At 39.1% G+C, this 18946-nt stretch overlaps 1 long non-coding RNA gene across 1 annotated transcript; it reads left to right on the plus strand.

Annotated features, from left to right (window-relative positions):
- The first annotated feature begins 175 nt into the window (after positions 1 to 175).
- Positions 176 to 15487, plus strand: LOC129512335 (uncharacterized). Its single transcript, XR_008665029.1, has 3 exons — positions 176 to 417; positions 6131 to 6208; positions 15326 to 15487. It is a non-coding gene; the product is annotated as an uncharacterized LOC129512335 (long non-coding RNA).
- The last annotated feature ends 3459 nt before the right edge of the window (positions 15488 to 18946 follow it).

Consider the following 18946-nt stretch of genomic DNA (forward strand, 5'->3'; position numbering starts at 1 on the left):
AGCTGTGTGGCAACGCCGCCCCCTGCCGGTGCCCTGCGGAGCCGCGTACCAAAGTGGAGAAACCGACCGGACCTTAGAGGGAAGCCATTACCCTTCAGCGCCCGGCCTAGCACGGGTGGGGGTGGGGGGTGGGGGTGGGGCGACCACACAGTTCTCACAGGCCCGCCGCCCCGCCGCCCCGCCAGAAGCGCGCGTATGCCTGCCTCCCTGTCCCCACAGGAGTCCCCATTCTGTCCAGGCCTTCAGGATAATTACGTATGTGTATGTGCATGGTTTGACCACCTCTTATGTTCCAGGCACCCAGGCGAAGTGCTGAGGGTACAAGGACGACTGCATCTCACACAATTTAAGCGGGCGTGAGAAGCAAGGACGCAGTTACGGTTCAGCCTTCCCTGAGGGATGAAAGGAGTATCTGTGGTGAGCTAGCTAGGATCAGGGAAACTGGGAGAGAGAGAGGAAAAAAGAAACTAGAAGGGAGGTGTCCTTTGAATTGAATCTTTAAAAGTGGACTTTACTTTCGTAGTTGAGTAAGGAGGAGGCAGGCGTTGTCAACATAGGGAATAGAGCATGTTTGAGAAAGGATGTATAGACTGCCATGGAAAGAAATAAGACTGGTAGTGCATTAGGATAAGGTTTGTGGGGGTTGGAGGAACTTGCTGAGCACCTCTGGGCTCTCTCTCCTCAGTGCTTTACACTTAAAACTTCATTTAATGATCTTCCGCTTAAGAAGTAGGTATTCTAGGTCAGAGGAATTCGCAGAAAAAAACTGCTAGGTAGAGACTTGCCCAAGGTTCATGGCTAGTAAGAAATGGGGCCAGACCTTGAACTTCGCCCATTTGACTGCTGTTTAGCCATCATTTTTAGGAACGGGATTATCCGTAGTTCACGGATAAGTAAAGTAAGACAGGTACAGATGGCAAAAAATATTTAAAAGAAGAAAAGACCTGTTAAAAATGTTTCTTTCAAAGGCCAGTGTGAATTCTGACCTTTCTAAAAATAAGGTCAAAGAGGTAGATAGGTGATGCACTAGGTACACCACACCAAAGAAAGCAAGGGTTTAGCTCTGCTGCTATTGTTTTGAACTGTATTTTAACCCTTCCTCTAAAACATGGAAGGGCCGGAAAAGGAAGTTTCAGAGCTGAGAGCACCTGTACTTCGTGCATGCCCAGGATTTTGTTCTGTGGGGCTAAGGGGATCTGCATTTTACCAAGTTGCCCATGTAGTTCTGACGCAAGGGCTCAGCACTTTGCGCTGCATTGACAAAAGCCTCATTGGCCCAGTTCTCTAGGTGGGGACCCTATTCCCAAGCAGAGGCTGCTCATCTCTGCTGGCAGCTCCCATGGCCACTCCCAAAAGTAGAGGTAATGGCTGAGAGGCAGAAGTAGAGCATGAGGCCAGACATGAAAGACATGTTATGCGTAAGACCCTGCACTAGGAAAAGATGAATTCTAGCCGCAGTGGGCAAGAGCCCTTCTCTTAAACTGCCAGGGCTTTGTGGCTGACACTTCCTTAAACCTTTATCAAAGCGTTTCCCCCTCCCCAACTGGGTTCCGCCCATCACAGCAAATTTCCATATCTCCATAATCCAGACCCTGCTACCTCCTGCACTAGGACATCTGGGCTGTCTTGCTTTTGGCAGTACCTTGGTGATGCTTTGACTGGATTCATATGTGTCTGATTCATAGTGGCCATTTGATATGTACTGTTGAATGAAAGCATCTGTTGTTCTTTGTTTCTCTTCACCCTGTCCTCAAACTGAGATAATATTTACATTCTGGGGGGAAAATGTTCATCCTTCCATGAAATTGCAAATTTTGCAATTGCAAGCACTTATTTTTTTCTAGATAGCCAAAATAATTATCAAATGAGAAAATCTATACTTTCATAACCTCGATATCTTTCAACACAGTTACTCTTAGTTTAAATTTAGGTTCAAATTTGTTTTTTTCCCCTCTCTTCAGCTTCTGAACCTATTTGGTACATAATTTACTTTTCTCCGTTTAAAAGGGAAAAAAGACACCTGGGTGACTCAATTAAGTGGCTGACTCTTGATTTTGGCTCAAGTCATGATCTCAGGGTCCTGGATTGGCTCTGTGCTCAGTGTGGAGTCTGCTTGAAGATTCTCTCTCTCTCTCTTTCTCTGTCCCTCTCCCTATACGTGCTCTTTCTCAAATAAGTCTTTAAAAAAATATAAAAGGAAAAATAGATCTATGTATATAAGGGTGAGTCTCTACCTGAAATTCTTAAAAGAATGTTTTACATATACTTTTGAGGAAAAAAAAAAGTTATGGTAATCAATGTTAGTGAAAATAAGAAATAAGAAGGCAAGATTCAATTTTGGTCTTAATAATCATTAACATTATTTAGTTTGTTATAATGTGCCAATCAGTGTGTTCAGTATTTTATATACCATATTTTCTTTTAAACTTCCTGCAAATCTCAAAGCTTCACATACTGCATACCCATTTTCCAGGTAGAGAAAAGAAAGTAGAGAAAGGTTAAATAGCTGAGAGAAGTAGTAGAGCCTTGGTTCAGACTGACATGTATACTTCCTCTCCTTAGTCTCTTTCATTCTATGAGTCTGTCTTCTCCCTGTCTTCTCATTTACCTTTTAGACTTAAACTGAACTGGAAGTGCACTCTTTTCCTTCTTTCTTTCAAAGTATTGGACATTCAGATTGGACACAACGTTGAGGACCAAGATGTTTCTGCTGAAGGCCAGAATGCACTGCAGCCTAACTGGCCTGTTGAGCATTTCTTCCTCAGTGACAAGTGACCTGCTGCTGCAGCAGTGGAAACCTAGCAACCTGGCAGCCTTACAGCACTTACAACTAATACCATACACGCTGAAACACAGTGTGAGGTGTGAAGTCCGCCCCAGGTCCATGTAGCAGTGATAATACCTTTCCCATTTTGCCTTGTCTGCTTCCTGTTTTCTCAAAAATGGTTTTAGAAGGTAGAAAGCAAACAAATATAAAATGATCCTCCAAGTTCATACCAGAGGGAGAGAGAGAAGAGCCTAGAAAACTACTGTTAAGACTATTACTTCTCGGGACACCTGGGTGGCTCAGTGGTTGAGCATCTGCCTTTGGCTCAGGGTGTGATTCTGGGATCGAGTCCCACATCAGGCTCCTGCAGTGAGCCTGCTTCTCCCTCTGCCTATGTCTCTCTGTGTCTCTCATGAATAAATAAATAAAATCTTAAAAAAAAAAAAAGACTGTATTTCTCTGTTCTCCAGCAATCTAGCCAGTCTCTCCCCATATTCTTGTCTCATTCTTGATATTTCCAAATCAGTCCTCTCCACTCTTTCCAGTGCCTTTTCTTCCTTCCGCTGTTTATGCTCTTTGATCCCTTCCACGACACGTGGCACAATCCTATGGAAGGACCTTGTAGTCTAGGCAAAGCAGTAATATGAAGAATCTGAACTCCCATCCTCAACCCCCTTGTGATACACTGCCTTAGGGCAGATCCCAGTAATTCCTGAAGCCATTGAGGGGCAGGCAGGCATCCTTTCTCAAGCATGTACATGCAGCTGTCTACATTATAGGGTAAACTGGAGATATCCCTGTTGTCAAATTAGTGTTAGTAGAGCCGGAGCTAATCAAAGTGCTTCATGTCAAAATTAAATCTCACTTGGGAACCTAAACCACCTGTTTTCATAGGGAAATGGTGCTGTGAATGACTTTCCCCATGCTTCTTTAGGGAAATAATTTCTTTTTCAGGGCCTTTTTGAAGGCCAGAAATATCCCAAGCCGTACAACTTGTACATTAGTTTGGGAATAATAGTCAAACTTTTTATTACTTGTATACTTCTTAGCAAGCAACAGGCTTTTATAGTTTTTAACTTTTCAACCCTTTTTATTCTATAACATTTAATTTTATTTTCAAGATAATTCTGGTCAATGTGCAGTACTAATTTTAAAGAAAGGCTAGATGATTTTCCCCAAGTTTATATAGCTAGTTATGGAAAAATTAAAGTTAGACTCAGTTACTGTAACCCGGGGGTCAGCATCTCTTTTTCTTGGCCACACTGTTTAATCTTACCTTTGTGTGAATGGATTTAAATGATCAATAACAAATAGTTCAGTTTGAAGGCATCCTCTAGCCACACAGAGGGTCATTTGTGTAGACTACATTCACATTTGTGAATGTCTTATGAAAGCATCACTATTCTGTTAAGCATCTTATAAATGTAATTTCCTAAGGTGTTATTTTTAAGAATATTTATTTGAAGTCTATGACCTCATAAAAATAATTTTATTTACTGTCACAGATCAGTGAGCTTAGGAAATTCAGTATGCAAACAACAAATATGATAAATAGATGTACCTCATTACTCCTGAAATCACAATTGATCTAGATTGTTTTTTAATAGTTCTTCATCAGAAAGATTAGCCAGTATTTTCTCGTGCTGCTCTCAGTGCTGATTATGCCATAAGTTCTTCCTGTTTTGACATCTTGGTGAAATGCTTGCCGTTTCATTCAATGTTGTAAGTCCATGGACCAGATATTTTCCTGACTCCAAACAAAAGAGACATTCAGAAGTTGAATTCGTTTGGCAAAATGTAAACTAGAAATATACGTAATATTTTCAAAAACTAGAAAATATGAATAAATAAACCTATTTTCCCTAAAGTAATATTTGTATTATGAGTTTTTCCTTCTGTAAGCTTGTACTAGAAGAATGTTTAACTTCTCTGAAGAAAATCTTGATGTTTACTTGTGGTACCTGTAAAGCTTTGAGAAGGGTCCAACGGGGGTGGATATAATAAATTATCTCTCTTTTCTAAAAGGAATTTGGTCAAAAATATTCATGTACCTTGTGTGAAAAAGGAAAAAAAAAAAAGACTATCTTTTATGAGTAGGTATAGCCAGCTCATTCGGATATTTTTTTCAGCCAGTTCTTAACTTGTACCTATGTTGGTACATCTAACAGTTGATTGGTAGTTAATTTCTCTTTTCCACTGATTGTTGGTTTCTTTTATATGAGCTTTGAGATTTTAGAGATATTTAGAAATAGTATTACCCATTTTGCTAACACTATTTTGATATGCCCAAATCAGAAAGAGCATGAACAGGGGGAAGGGCAGATGGAAAGGGAGGACCAGACTCCCCGCTAAGCAGGGAGCCCCACTAAGACTAAGCTAGCTGGATCACAGGACCCTGAGATTGTTACCTGAGCTGAAGGTAAGATGTTTAACTGGCTGAGCCACCTAAGCATCCCAAAAATGTTTTCTTTTTCAACTATTACAATGATGAACATTTTTAAAAGACAATTTTTTAAAAATTGTGCAAACTGACTCTTTTGAACTCTGACTTGAAAATCCTGGGTTCCTTAAATAAAATAGGAGTGAGGAAACTAGCTGCAGAGTTTCTGCAGGAGGTGGGGAGACGCCAGGACACCTGAACTTATTCTAGCAATGTAGGATAAAGGAAATTCAAGTTTAATTTCCAAGTAAATAGAAAAGCTTCAGGATGCTATGAATTGGGCATTGCTTGAGAAAGTGTAGGGGGGGGAAAGAGCTATCAGAGTTATTGATATCTGAAACATGGGAGCTTCTGACTGGAGAAGGTTTCTAATAAGCTACAACTCCAGCAGGGGTGCTAGGGATTAAAACAGTGTTTGGACTAACACATGATTAACTAGCCACAGTTTAGATAAGTAAGATATCTTTAAAGGGCAATAGAAAAACTGCCCTCCAGATTTTGAAATTTGTTATTACTCAATAAAGTGAGTAAGTGTTTAGCATAAAGCAAGTGACATTCTTAATTTTTCTTAGCAGAAAGCCAGAATGGAATATTAAAAGAGTAAAAAACAGAACAAAACAAAACAAAACATGGTGGCTTAGATTCTTTGACCCCGTATCATCCCTGGCTTCCATTAAAATTCTGAAAACATTTGTTTTTTCCTTCACTGGCATTAATTTGGCCACCACTTCCCACTCCCATCTATTTAACATAAGTTCTATATAAATGGTAGTTCAGCTTCCTCATACTGACTAAGAATTTATGGCTTTGCTATGTGTTAAAAAATAAATGCTTTAAGCAAGTACTTTTGACTTGTCTGGTTGTCGTCTACTCTTCTCCTTACGTGTCTTTGAACATCCTCAATGTCCTTTTGTGGGTTACAGGACTTGTTGAGGAGGTCAGCATACTCAGAAGTGACACAGTCGCCTTGTATACTGCTGAGCACTGGAAATACCTGCAGGGTGAGTCCATTTCATACTCAGAGTAGTATATCCATATTTTATATTTATTATTTGAAAAGTAAAATCAATAATCATAAGATCATGTTAAGAATAACTTCAATTTTACTTTAAAATTTGTAAAAACTGTATTTTTATGTAGTACATTGCAATGTATTCTATTTTGTATGTCACAACTCTAGACCACATGAACAGATAACTTTATTTCTGACACCAAAGTAATTACCCTTTGCATATTGAATAGGTCATTATTTTGCATCACATTTTCTTCATAAATCAAAGAAATTGAGTTATCATGACTAATTCTTAATCTACTTTCTGTCTAAAGATAGCAAACATTTGGACTAGAAAAATTGAAAAACAAGGTCATTATTTAGATGTTTTATCTACAAGATATTAAACAGCCAGATGTCTAGTTAAAGTTTTTGTTTTTAAATAGGGCAAAATAGAAATTTCAGTTGTCTTCTAAATTTAATTAAAGATCAGTGTGATCAAAACATTTACTCTGGAACTTGCATTTTCGATTTTGAATGCCTGTATTGATCAAATTAACCAGAGGCTTTACAAATTGCACCTTACGCTACACTCAAACATGGGTAGCCAGAGCATTCAGCAACCCTCAGTCCTAATCTAGTCCACTCTTCCCCATATGTCTGAATTAAAAGGGACGGGGGGGGGGGGGGATTGAACATAGTTGTGCTGGAAGGTGAGGGTATGTGTGTACACATGTATTTTATATCTCCCTTAAATTTTCCCCTAGATATTTGTTCTTTCACTCATCCTTTCTCATCTCCCATTTGTTAATACAAATGCAAGGCTACTGAGTCATACTAATGCTGTCAGCCAATATATTAGCCTACTCTTTTATGAATCTTTAGTTTGATCACTAGCACCTGAAAATCAACTGATAAATAATCTAGATTAAATAGTCTAAATATGTTGTGTGTGTCTGTAGTAAAATTTTGCTATTTAGGATGATGCTTTCAGTTGAAAAATGGCAACTTTAAAGTTTTAATAAATATCCTCAATGCTGTTATGAACTAAGCTTCTAATTTTACAGATCATTTGATGACTCATTTTTCTGAAGCCCCAGTTACATATGATTAATGGGGTTTTATTTGGGATTTAACTTTTCTCTCTTTTATTTGTTTTTCAACACTTAATGGGAATCTTTCAGAAGCTTCCACCACTGTTCTGTTTTTTAATCAAGTGAGGTATGAAGACTAATCAATTTTAGATTTCAAATTGTGCCTTCATACATGTGATACAAAATTAAAAATATACCATTTACTTTTATGAGGATGTTATGTTACTACTTACTCAAATTTTTTTTTCCTTTTTTTTTTTTTTTTTTTTTTTTTAGTATGCTCCATACCCAATGTGGGGCTTGAGTTCATGAACCTGAGATTAAGAGTCACATGCTCTATTGACTGAGCCAGCCAGGCACCTCCTTAAATTCCACACTAATGAATGTTTTGATCAAAATTTATTTTTCTATGTTTAGAACATTTAATTATTGTGACTATATGTGTCAAAAATACTGATATGCTTAGAAGGACAAGTATTTTATATCTATCTTAAGTCTGTTTAGTTCTTCAGCAATCTGAGATATATGCTGGTCATACATATACTGTAGAAGATTTTAAATCTGTTTAGTTCTTCAGAAATCTAAGGTATATGATGGCCTTAAATCTATTGTAGAGCATTTGGATTCCTTCTTTAGCTTATTTCTCTCTGACTGAAATTTCATATTGGTCATTGTTAAGTTATGACAGAAATGAAATACATGGGATTTAATTCAATATTCACAAACCCACAGAGATATCACCTTACTCTCCCACTTAAAATTAAGGCTTTTGCACACTTAGTTAAAAGCACTGACCATAGATAATCAGTTTTATAAAATTGAAACATAAGTTAATCTCCCAAAGTCTATACACAAATGTGATGTCTCACTGAAGAGCATTATAGTCTTAAACAGTTTTAAGTCTCTTGCCATGACTTCTTATCTGTCTGTATGATTTCTTTTATCTTTGGCCTCAGTCCAGGTTACTTTCATTTGGAGCTGATGCCACTTTATTTTTTTAAAATTAATTTTGGCTAATAAATGCCTACAATATATTTTACTATACTTAATTACACTAGGAAATTGGACTTTGATTACAATTAAGTAGAACATTTCAAATATAATATCATTATAGCATAAGTTGGCCCAGCATCTGTGTTAGATTACATTATCCAAACACATGAAACAGTCAAATTTCTGACTTGGTCAACCCCTGCAGGCAGGGATCTGCTGTTTTTTGCCAGTTGAAGTCTGTTTCCTGGTTATTGCTCTCGCTGTCAGTGGGTCATCCTCACAATTCCATAAATGCTGTTGAACTCCCAACAGTTTCCTATAGTTCTTATCTGTCAACATTATTCAAGAATATTACTTTAAACAACAACAACAACAAAAAAGAAAAGAAAAAAAGAAAAGAAGGAAAAGAAGAAAAGGCTGTTCTTACATAACTTCACAAACTGTTTTCAATCAGGATTTAGGTAATAGCTTAAACTGTAGCCCCAAAATATCCAGTTCATTTTTTTTAAAGATTTTATTTATTTATTCATGAGAGACACAGAGAGAGAGAGAGAGGGGCAGAGACACAGGCAGAGGGAGAAGCAGGCTCCATGCAGGGAGCCTGATGTGGGACTCGATCCCGGGTCTCCAGGATCAGGCCCTGGGCCAAGGCAGGGCTAAACCGCTGAGCCACCCGGGCTGCCCCCCCCCTTTTTTTTTAATGAATTGTACTTCAAAGACACTTGGTTAAGTAAGAAACTGGGTTTGTTCCCAATGTCTGAAAGTGCTAGAGATCAGCTGTCCATGTTTCTTTAACCTTATGGCAAGGCTGCCTTAGTTAATGCCATGTCTTCCTTTTATCCATTTCTTGGGAAAGTCAATGGCTGACGTGGAAATAACTGAGCATGTATAAGATTATACTATAAAGTGGGCTTATCACTCTGCATTGTGATCAAAGAACCCACTGACCTGTATACTAAGGTGGCAACAGTGGAGACAAAAAGAAGAGGAAATTCATCAACATAAAGTTGTCTTCAGATACATGGAGATGGAAGAGGTCACCTTAGAAAGCATATAAAGAGAGAAGAGATAGAGTTCTGTGATGTATTTTATTTCAAGTATTATATTCCTGTATTTGTATCCTGACCTTTAAAAATTATTTGCAACTTATGCAGAGCAAAAATATAAAAAGATTGTACCATTAACATAGGAAAATGACAGATAAGCAGCAGTTTTTTTGAAGTATACATATAAAAAGAATTGGAACATAACCTGAGGGTCACTAGTAGTTATTTCTCTCACCTTTTGTCTGGATGTTACTTTTTGAGATCATTGATGTATCTGTAGCAGAGATTATAAACAAATTAACAATATTTATTAAAAAAGCTGTATGCAGGGGAGGAAATAGTAAACTTTATTCAGTCTTCATTCCTTCTAAGAGAGAATGTTCTTTGGTCAATTCTGAGGTAACATTCTAGCTTTGCTGAACTTTTTCACAACAATTTGATCTCTGCTCAGTTTAATGTATTAAAGTCAGCACCATACAACTAACCGTTCAAAAAACTTACAATATCACCACAGTGAGTAATAATAATGTATAGTGTCTTAAGTAAAATGTTTTATTTTGTCTAATATGGGATATAATGACCTATCTTACAGGAGGTTATCTTAATAGATATCACTGTCTATACCTACTTAAGCAGCTTGGATTTAAACTATCTGGAATAAGTCTTTAACCTGATGAGAAATAGATTTATATTAAATCACTGAATCTCAGAAACTTGCCTTGGAAAGAAAGGGTGCATGTCATAGACTATTAGCAGATGCAGAAATCCTTTAATTATAAATAACTCCCTTACCTGGGGAACTTTATACTATGCTGATGAAAGCCTGAATCTAATAATGCTTTTTATTTTATAAACACATAGACACACACTCACAATCTATGAACGTGTTAAGAGCCATAGGTATAAACAACCCATTTACAAATTGCTAGATGAGACTAGCATTTACTTCCTACTCCCTCTGCCATTTGAAGAAAGCCAATTTACTATTTCATCACCTTTCTTCTTCCTGGGATTCTTTGTCTCAGTTGTAAAAATACATCTCTCTCCCCTCCTTCTGACAGATAGCTGTTTTGCTTTGTGGTAGGTGACAACCAAAGACCACAATTGTATTTTAATAGTAAATCCTTAAAGATTTACTGAGTCAAAGGAATGAGTCTTTAATTATAGAAAATTAACTTCTAGTGGGAGCTACTATAGTTGCTACTTGAAATGCCTTCCCCATTGGTTTTCAGACCAGACTACCCAGGTACCTTAACTGCATGTGCTGAATATCCATACATTTTGGTAAAGCCACCCAGAGAGCCACGCCTGACCCAACTAGTTGTGCTGCTGACTCTACTGTGAAGTCATTCCTGTGCCAGGTGAACTATAAAATTTCAGCAAGTAAGGAGCCGAAGAAAGTGTAGTACCACGATTTTCAATCTGTTTCTTCATTCTCAAACCTCACAAGGTCGAACCTTTCTGCAGAATTTCAGTTTGGCTTTTATTATTCACTGAGGAAGTCTGGTACACATAAAAGCTTCCTCTTAGTATAGATAAGATTAACAGGCTAACAGTTCTTTGGGTAAGTAGAATTAATTATCAGGAAGCTGTTGATAGTTCATTGTTGACCTGTAAAAACCTAGTAAGAATGAGGTAAACTAAAATAATAGGTCCATTTAAAGTTTGGGTCATATAAGACGTCATTAAAGATCAGATTATTTCAGCAAAGAAAATATTATAGAGAGCTCTCCTTTTAAAGGAAAATAGTTTTTCTGCTGGAGAACTTCCAAACCACACCATTTCAAAACCTAAACACTTCAGACCATTGAAAGCTAATGTTTAACTGTCTGGTTCTTGTCTTGAAAACCTTTTCCCTCTTGGTAATTCGTTTTTGTTGAAATCCAGGTGTCATCTGGCTTTTAATCCCAATTATGTTACTTTTGCCAGGCCAACATACATTGCCCAGGGGTTACTTTTTTATACCCCACATAGCTTAGAGTGAATTCTACCCTAGTCTGTGTGATTAGGAGAAGTAGTAATCAGCATTTTACTAGAGTTGAGGAAAACAGTAAAGAGCAGGGCTAGTCCAAGACATGATTGTGAAATGTCTGAAATTGTTAAAGCCCATGCCTCCTAATTTGTCATTTAACTCTTTTGTGCCCTAATCTTTGTGAAATCTTGGTCAGCCAAGAACTATATGATCCCTCTGAGCATCAATTTCCTCTTTTGGAGGATGGACTGAGACTATGTGTGATACAGTACACAACATATGGCCTAATACATAGTACATGTTAAAAAATTATTAGGTCATCATTTTCATCTTCATTAACATCTCTTAAGCTCAAGACTAAGGGATATTTAATACTAATAAATATTTTATTTATTTATTATTTTTATTTATGATAAAATATAAGAATTTTTTCTGTTAATAATTTCATTCTTGAGGACCAGAAAGCTTTCCAAACCTGGAAGAATGTGTCTTTAGTTCTGACATTGTAGGGCCCATAGAAGAAGAAATGTATTAGCTTGGGGGAAGCTTCACTGCTTTACAGTGCTGCTAGCTGCTTGTTTGTTAGACTGCATTAGGCTGGCCTTGCTGGGGGAGAGGGAGAAGATTGTGCAAGTTGGGCATGGAGGCCAGCATATGGGACCTGAATGCTCATACCAGAGCCAGAGAGCCCATGTCCCAGTTAGTTCCAAAACCATTCCCCTGGCAGCCCACAGATCTGGATCCTCCTACCTCCCTCCCACCATCAGCCATTCACTAAAGAGTCTAATCAGTGCATTTTTAAATGCTATGGTGGCAGAAGCAGGTACCAAATTTGAGAGATACAAAGCTTATACAATTATCGGGGCCTTCTTTAGTAGAAAGGATGCAAGGTAATAATAAATACAAGGGTGAATAGTTAGAATAAAACAAATCACAAAGTAGACTTAGAGTGTATTTTAATAAGATGGTAAATATCACAAAACATCACAAAATCCATAAAAACAATGTTAATTACCTTCCTGACACACCCTGTAGTGGGTTCCCCCCCCCTTTTTTTTAATTTTTAGGTTGCTTACTCTGATTGTTCCCTTATGTACTACCTGATAGAAGAGAACTTGTGAGTTAACATGGCATCAGAGAAAACCAAAACCTTTGTTTACAATTTTATATGTAAAATGGTTTGAGGGGCACCTGGGTGGTTCAGTGGTTGAACATCTGCCTTTGGCTCAGTTCATAATCCCAGGGTCCTGGGATCAAGTCCACCTTGGGCTCCCGAAGGGAGCCTGCTTCTTTCTCTGCCTATGCCTCTGCTTCTCTCTGTGTGTCTTTCATAAATAAATAAATAAAATCTTAAAAAAAAAAAAAAAGATGGTTTGAAAACTTTCCAGAAATGAGCTTCTGGCTCTGAACATCTCAAACTTTTTTCCTCCACCATCATCCACATATTTGTCATTGTAGGATAGGCTTTTATTTCATTACAACTTCTAACTCTGTGTCTTCATTCCATGACCTCAAGTTAGTGGGCAGTGGGAGTATTTCTGAAAATTCCTGCTTGAGGACAGGTAGCAATAACTTAGCTGTACCTGGAAGTGAATTCAGACCACATAAATACATTTCACTAAACTCAAACTAGAATGATCTTCCATTCAATTTCCCATTAGTCAGAAACCCAAAATGAACATAGCTAATCTGTGGACACCACTCAATACAAAGAGACAGGGAGAGAAATTTGATATGGGAGGAGATAGCAGTCTTCACTGATTGTGATTAAAATGTTTTACTTTTTCATATTGTGCCTGTGTAAATGAGAGTCCCTTGAAAATTTAAGTTTTTTTAGCTTCCAGAAAATCCATATCTGCACAGAGATATTATTCTGACGATGAAGGAGAGGTCTTCCCTTCTCACTCTTATGGAAAGAGCTCTTTCATGTTGAAGTGCTTGGTAACTTGTAAAGATTTATACAGATATAATAGAAATTATATCAATATTATTACTAAAGTCCATTGTGCCCCAGCATGAAGCAATCTCAACAACAGAGATTGCAAAATTTTGCTGCTTGGTGAATGGAGAAGGAATCAATTTGAGTTGGCTTCTTTCTGAACTGTGAAGAACCTAGTTTTCTCCTGCCTGCTCCATCAGCCAAGGCAACCTGAAGAAGCAACTTAAATTTTGTTAAGAAATTTTTTAACCTCGTTCAACAATTTTAGTTGTCTCATTTAAATCCTGACTCTGCTTTGCCGCTAGCAAGTTATATGGGCTTGGACAAATTAGTTTGTCTCTCTAAGCCTCAGCTTTCTCATCTATAAAATGGCAACTGTCCTTGAAGAATTGTAGAAAGGATTACATGGATAGCATATACTACTTGGCTCTTAGTAGATGACTAAGATATTGCACCTGTTAATTCCAATGATAACAATAGGTAAGAATCAAGAGGGGAATGTTAGACAGCCAAGAGTCCAGGGACTTCCAGATGTGCCAAACACAGTAAGAAAAGTCAAACTGTAAATACTGATAGGAATGCTTTCCATTTCAGCTCTTCCAGTTTTCCCGAGGGCTCAGTAGCAATACGGTGAAAGTGACCATAGTGACATGATGGCCATAGCACTCTCTGAATAGAATTTGTGAATAATCATGAGGCTTTTAGGAGGCAAGAGAAATTCGTATCTGGCTCAGGTTTTCCTTCTGATGTATGCTTTAATTCTGAAATTGCATGAGATTTGGGAAGTGTTCTAGCCTCAGAGAGTTTGATAATTGAACAGGAACAGCACATTGCCCCTAGTGATGTCTGCGGAGAACTGACATTGAGTGCCTATCAGATAATATAGACCCTGTAAATGTTCTTTGAATTCAGCTAAAGTAGTTTATCCTTAGAGGGCCTGGGTACTGCTGCTTGGGCTGGACATGGCCGGGCTTGGAATAGCCTGAGATATCAAGTAATTTGAGGAAGCAAAGCATTATCACTAGTGATTGGCTCTGAAGCTAGACCACACTAGGCCCCAAATCCCAGTTGTAGCATTTAACATCTTTTTTTAAAATTTAATTTTATTTAAATTCAATGAATTAACATATAGTATATTAGTTTCAGAGGTAGAGTTCAGTGATTTCAGCAGTTGTATATAGCACCCAGTGTTCATTACATCATGTGCCCTCCTTAATGTCTATCACCCAGTTACCCCATCCCCCTACCCCTATCCCCTCCAGCAACCCTCAGTTTGTTTCCTATAGTTAAGAGTCTCTTATGGCTTGTCCCCCTCTCTGATTTTGCTTTATTTTATTTTTCCCATCCTTCCCTTTTGAGCTTCTGTTTTTTTTTTTTTATAATTCCACTTACTGTCTTTCTCTGCTTGACTTATTTCACTTAGTGTAATATCCTCCAGTTCCATCCATGCTGATGTAAATGGTAAGTATTCATCCTTTATGATGGCTGAGTAATATTCCATTGTGTATATATGTGTGTGTGTATATATATATGTGTGTGTGTGTGTGTATATATATGTGTGTATATATATATATATATATATATGTATATATATATATATATATACCACATCTTCTTTAGCCATTCATCTGTTGATGAACATAGGGTTCTTTCCATAGTTTGGCTATTGTGGACATTGCTGCTATAAACGCTGGGGTTCAGATATCCCTTCAGATCACTACATTTGTATCTTTTGGGTAAATACACTAGTATGCACTTAACATCTTACAACCATGGGCAAGCTATTTAAATTCTGTGTCTCACTTCCTCTTTGTGAAGTAAGGATACTAAGTACTTCATAGGGTTATAGTGAGTATTAAAATATATATTAAATGAGTATTTCTAAAGCAAGTGCTCAGTAATAGTAGTTCTAGTATTAAATGGGAAGTTTGGTGGAGTATCCAGCAGGTATTTGGCTTTCTGTATCTGGCACTCAAAAAAAAATAGTAATTAAAGATAAATTTTATATTTTTTAGTTTTGTTAGTTACCTGTGGCTTCTGTTTAATTTGAGTTTTAAAACAACAGAAATTGATTCTCTCACAGTTCTGGAGGCCACAAGTCCAAAATCAGAACCAGTGAGCCAAGGTCATCGTGTCGGCAGGCCATGCTCCTTCCAGAGACTCCAGGGGAGGATCTATTCCTTGCCTCCTCCAGCTTCTGATGGCTAATTGTTTAGCTTTCTCTCTCTCTAAGGTGTGACTGACTAGTCAAGTAGTATTTTTTTAATCATTATACTCTTTTGTAGTATCTTTAAGAGAATTCTAAATATTACTTTGAATTTTTTTCTGATATTAACATTTTTTAGTCCTTCAATAATCATTATAGATCTCAAGGTGCTACAAATTGTATTAGGGATAATGTACAACATATTAGGGATTATATAAGATTACTATATTAGGGGGGAGGGGCAAGATGGCGGAAGAGCAGGGTCCCCAAATCACCTGTCCCCACCAAATTACCTAGATAACCTTCAAACCATCCTGAAAATTTACGAATTCGGCCTGAGATGTAAAGAGAGACCAGCTGGAATGCTACAGTGAGAGGAGTTCGCGCTTCTATCAAGGTAGGAAGACGGGGGAAAAAGAAATAAAGGAACAAAAGGCCTCCGAGGGGGAGGGGCCCGCGAGGAGCCGGGCTGAGGCCGGGGCGAGTGTCCCCAGGACAGGAGAGCCCCGTCCCGGAGGAGCAGGAGCTGCACCAACCTTCCCGGGCGGGCGGAAAGGGGCTCGCAGGGAGTTGGAGCAGGACCCAGGAGAGCGGGGATGCCCTCGGGCTCCCGGGGACACTAACAGACACCTGCGAGCGCAGGGGAGTGCTCCGAGCTCCCTAAGGGCTGCAGCGCGCACGGCGGGACCCGGAGCAGCTCAGAGGGGCTCGGGAGCGGCTCCGCGGAGGCGGCTGCAGGGCGGGAGCGCGAATCCAACAGCGCAGGCCCCGGAGCACAGGGCGCCGGGACACAGCCCAGGATCCGGCCTCCCCCGGGACAGGCAGAGGCCGGGAGGGCCCGAGACAGCGAGGACGCTCCTGCCCCGAGCTGAGCAGATCAGCGGCCCCGCCCCGGAGCCTCCAGGCCCTGCGGACGGAGAGCCGAGAGCCCCATAGTTCCTGCGGAGGCTGAATCCAGGCTTCCAGAGTTGCCATAGCAACTGCTGCTGTTCCTCCTGGGGCCTGGCGGGGTAAACAACCCCCGCAGAGCCCTGCAGCAGGCAGGGGCAGAGCAGCTCCCCCAAGTGCTAACACCTGAAAATCAACGCAACAGGCCCCTCCCCCAGAAGACCAGCTAGAGGGACCAGTGATACTCCCCCGTGTTCCAATACAACTTGTTTCTGGCCACTCTGCACTGAGCAAAATGACTAGAAGGAAAACCTCAACTCAAAAGAAAGAATCAGAAACAGCCCTCTCTCCCACAGAGTTACAAAATCTGGATTACACTTCAATGTCAGAAAGCCAATTCAGAAGCACTATTCTACAGCTACTGGTGGCTCTAGAAAAAAGCATTAAGGCCTCACGAGACTTCATGACTGCAGAATTTAGATCCAATCAGGCAGAAATTAAAAATCAATTGAATGAGATGCAATCCAAACTAGAAGTCCTAACGACGAGGGTTAACGAGGTGGAAGAACGAGTGAGTGACATAGAAGACAAGTTAATGGCAAAGAGGGAAACTGAGGAAAAAAGAGATAAACAATTGAAGGACCTTGAAGACAGATTAAGGCAAATAAACGACAGCCTGAGGAAGAAAAACCTACGTTTAATTGGGGTTCCCGAGGGCGCCGAAAGGGACAGAGGGCCAGAATATGTATTTGAACAAATCCTAGCTAAAAACTTTCCCAATCTGGGAAGGGAAACAGGCATTCAGATCCAGGAAATAGAGAGATCCCCCCCTAAAATCAATAAAAACCGTTCAACACCTCGACATTTAATAGTGAAGCTTGCAAATTCCAAAGATAAAGAGAAGATCCTTAAAGCAGCAAGAGACAAGAAGTCCCTGACTTTCATGGGGAGGAATATTAGGGTAACAGCAGACCTCTCCACAGAGACGTGGCAGGCCAGAAAGGGCTGGCAGGATATATTCAGGGTCCTAAATGAGAAGAACATGCAACCAAGAATACTTTATCCAGCAAGGCTCTCATTCAAAATGGAAGGAGAGATAAAGAGCTTCCAAGACAGGCAGGAACTGAAAGAATATGTGACCTCCAAACCAGCTCTGCAAGAAATTTTAAGGGGGACTCTTAAAACTCCCCTTTAAGAAGAAGTTCAAGTAACTCTGAACGTGAATGGGCTTAATGACCCCATCAAAAGGCGCAGTTTCAGACTGGATAAAAAAACAGGACCCATCTATTTGCTGTCTACAAGAGACTCATTTTAGACAGAAGGACACCTACAACCTGAAAATAAAAGGTTGGAGAACCATTTACCATTCAAATGGTTCTCAAAATATACCCTAAAAACTACAGAACACTTCTGAAAGAAATTGAGGAAGACACAAAGAGATGGAAAAATATTCCATGCTCATGGATTGGCAGAATTAATATTGTGAAAATGTCAATGTTACCCAGGGCAATTTACACGTATAATGCAATCCCTATCAAAATACCATGGACTTTCTTCAGAGACTTAGAACAAATTATTTTAAGATTTGTGTGGAATCAGAAAAGACCCCAAACAGCCAGGGGAATTTTAAAAAAAGAAAACCATATCTGGGGGCATCGCAATGCCAGATTTCAGGTTGTACTACAAAGCTGTGTTCATCAAGGCAGTGTGGTACTGGCACAAAAACAGACATATAGATCAATGGAACAGAACAGAGAACCCAGAAGTGGACCCTGAACTTTATGCTCAACTAATATGCGATAAAGGAGGAAAGACGATCCACTAGAAGAAAGACAGTCTCTTCAATAAATGGTGCTGGGAAAATTGGACATCCACATGCAGAAGAATGAAACTGGACCACTCTCTTGCACCATACACAAAGATAAACTCAAAATAGATGAAAGATCTAAATGTGAGACAAGATTCCATCAAAATCCCAGAGGAGAACTCAGGCAACACCCTTTTTGAACTTGGCCACAGTAACCGGAGAAGGACAAACGGTGTATGTTCTCATTCATTTGGGGAATATGAATAATAGCGAAAGGGAATATAAGGGAAGGGAGAAGAAATGTGTGAGAAATATCAGAAAGGGAGACAGAACATAAAGACTTCTAACTCTGGGAAATGAACTAGGGGTGGTGGAGGGGGAGGAGGGTGGGGGGTGGGGGTGAATGGGTGACGGGCACTGGGGGGTACACTTGACGGGATGAGCACTGGGTGTTATTCTGTATGTTGGTAAATTGAACACCAATAAAAATTAATTTATTAAAAAAAAAAAAAGATTACTATATTAATGGCTAACATTCCAGTCCCTTATATGTGACAGGAACTGATTTAAATATTTTATCAACGTATTTCAAAATTTGCTGAGAAAGGAGACACAAATGTGATATTAATATTATTGCCATATTTTCTAGGAGAGGGAACTGAGAATCATGTGGCTAGGAAATAGGAAATGTGAGGCAAGGCCTATTGTCTGAACCAGTATGACATACATTTTTTTTTCAGCATCTGCAAGAAAACATCTCTAACATACTTACTTGGGGCAGAAGTATACAAATAAGAATTTTT

Source organism: Nyctereutes procyonoides, unplaced genomic scaffold (assembly GCF_905146905.1).
Source record: "Nyctereutes procyonoides isolate TBG_1078 unplaced genomic scaffold, NYPRO_anot_genome, whole genome shotgun sequence".
In the NCBI taxonomy this organism is placed as follows: domain Eukaryota; kingdom Metazoa; phylum Chordata; class Mammalia; order Carnivora; family Canidae; genus Nyctereutes; species Nyctereutes procyonoides.